Raw genomic sequence first — 3,013 nt, forward strand, 5'->3', positions numbered from 1 at the left:
ATACATAAAGTTCATACAACACTTAAATGCAACAAACAAATAACTCTCTAGCTAAAGCATTTAAATGCAACAACAAATGCGATCAAGATCGCAACTAAGGTAACAATTGATCCAACAGCATAATGATACCAAGCCTCACTATCGATGGCATATTTTCTAATCTTTCTAATCTTCAAGCGCATTTTCTCCTTCTTGATCTTGTGATCATCGACGACATCGGCAACATGCAACTCCAATTCCATCTTCTCCCCCTCAATTCTTTTCAATTTTTCTTTCAAGTACTCGTTTTCTCTTTCAACTAAATTTAACCTCTCGACAATAGGGTCGGTTGGAATTTCCGGTTCACATACCTCCTAGATAAAAATATCTATGTCAACTTGATGGGCATAATTTGTCATAAACACGAAATGCAACAAATAGTTTTAAAAGAGAATATACCACATCCGAATCATAACAAGGACGAGGGCCGACGGGGACGGATATCAAAACCATGGCACTATGTATAACAAATAACGTACGGGTAAGATAATTATTATACGAGTAACTATATATCCAAATCACACAAACATCAATTTTTTATATAAAATTTCATGAACAAGAGGCTCACCACAAGGTGGTGCCGGCGACGGGACGGTGCGGGCGATCGACGGTGGTTACGACGGAGATTTAGAAGGCACTAAGTAGACCACACCTACATATGCAAACTAAGTGTTATTTTAACCTCAAATTGCATATAAATCAAATACTAGCACATATATATATTTCCTCCCAAATTACTAAACTCACAAATTAATAACTATATAAAGCATTGCAAGAGCTAATCTAGCAATGAGAGATGAAAGGACAAAGTTTCTAACCTTTGTGATCATTTGAATGGATGGGGGCCTTCAAATCTTGACAAATTTTGGGCAAAATGTGTGATGAGCTCGAGAGGAAGAGGGGAAGAACAGAGAGGAGAGGGGAAAGGGGAAGAACAGAGCGAGCTCGGGTGGACGAAGGGTTTATGTAGGACAACCTTTAGTACCGGTTCGTGCCAAGAACTGGTACTAAAGGTGCTGGAGGGGGCCCAGACTGACAACATCCTGCCACCACTCTCATTAGTACCGGTTTGTGGCACGAACTGGTGCTAAAGGTTAGCCACGAACCGGTACTAATGAGAGCGTCCCGGCTAGCCGTTGGAACCGGCACTAATGTATACATTTGTGCCGGCTCAAATACAAACCGGCACTAATGTGCTTCACGTTTGACCCTTTTTCTACTAGTGGATAGTGGTAATTCGATAAGAGACATCATGGTACGCACCATATCCAATAGTGTGCAACTATGATGTTCGGACACACCATCACACTACGGTGTTCCAGGCAGTATTAATTGTGAAACAATTTCCACAATGTCTTAATTGCGTGCCAAAGCTCGTAACTCAGATACTCATCTCTATGATCATATCATAGACATTTTATCCTCTTGTCACGATGATCTTCAACTTCACTATGAAATTACTTGAACCATTCCATAATTCAGACTTTGTGTTTCATCGAGTAAATATACTCAACATCTACTCAAATCATCTGTGAAGTAAGAACATAACGATATTCACTACATGCCTCAGCACTCATTGGACTGCACACATCAAAATGTGTTACTTCCAACAAGTTGCTATCTTGTTCCATCTTACTGAAAACGAGGCTTTTCAGTCATCTTGCCCATGTGGTATGATTTGAACATCTCAAGTGATTTAAAATCAAGTGAGTCCAAATGATCCATCTGCATGGAGTTTCTTCATGCGTATACACCAATAGACATGGTTCGCATGTCTCAAACTTTTCAAAAATGAGTGAGTCCAAAGATCCATCAACATGGAGCTTCTTCATGCGTTTTATACCAATATGACTTACATGGCAGTGCCACAAGTAGGTGGTACTATCTTATATCTTTTGGCATGAACATGTGTATCACTACGATCGAGATTCAATAAACCGTGCAAGACCATTGAAGGTATTATTCAAATAAACAGAGTAACCATTATTCTCCTTAAATGAATAACCATATTGCGATAGACGTAATCCAATCATGTCGATGCTCAACACAAACACCAAATAACAATTATTTAGGTTTAACACCAATCTCGATGGTAGAGGGAGCGTGCGATGCTTGATCACATCAACCTTGGAAACACTTCCAACACATATCGTCAGCTCACCTTTAGCTAGTCTCCGTTTATTCCGTAGCTTTTATTTCGAGTTACTAACACTTAGCAACCGAACCGGTATCTAATACCCTGGTGCTACTAGGAGTACTAGTAAAGTACACATTAACATAATGTATATCCAATATACTTCTATCGACCTTGCCAGCCTTCTCATCTACCAAGTATCTAGGGTAATTCTGCTTTAGTGTCTGTTCCCTCATTACAGAAGCACTTAGTCTCGGGTTTGGGTTCAACCCTGGGTTTCTTCACTGGAGCAGCAACTGATTTGCCGTTTCATGAAGTACCCCTTCTTGCCCTTTCCCTTCTTGAAAATAGTGGTTTCACTAACCATCAACAATTGATGCTCCTTCTTGATTTCTACTTTCGCGGTGTCAAACATCGCGAATATCTCAAGGATCATCATATCTATCCCTAATATGTTATAGTTCATCACGAAGCTCTAGCAGCTTGGTGGCAATGACTTTGGAGAAACATCACTATCTCATCTGGAAGATCAACTCCCACTGGATTCAAGTGATTGTTGTACTCAGACAATCTGAGCACAAGCTCAACGATTGAGCTTTTCTCCCTTAGTTTGCAGGCTAAGAAAATCGTCGGAGGTCTTATACCTGTTGACGTGGGCACGAGCCTGAAATCCCAATTTCAGCCCTCGAAACATCTCATATGTTCCGCGACATTTCAAAAATGTCTTCGGTGCCTCAATTCTAAACCATTTAACATTACCCACTGAACTATCACGTAGTCATCAAAACGTGTATGTCAGATGTTCGCAACATCCACAAACGACGTTCGAGGTTCAGCACA

Source organism: Triticum aestivum, chromosome 4B, assembly GCF_018294505.1.
Source record: "Triticum aestivum cultivar Chinese Spring chromosome 4B, IWGSC CS RefSeq v2.1, whole genome shotgun sequence".
In the NCBI taxonomy this organism is placed as follows: domain Eukaryota; kingdom Viridiplantae; phylum Streptophyta; class Magnoliopsida; order Poales; family Poaceae; genus Triticum; species Triticum aestivum.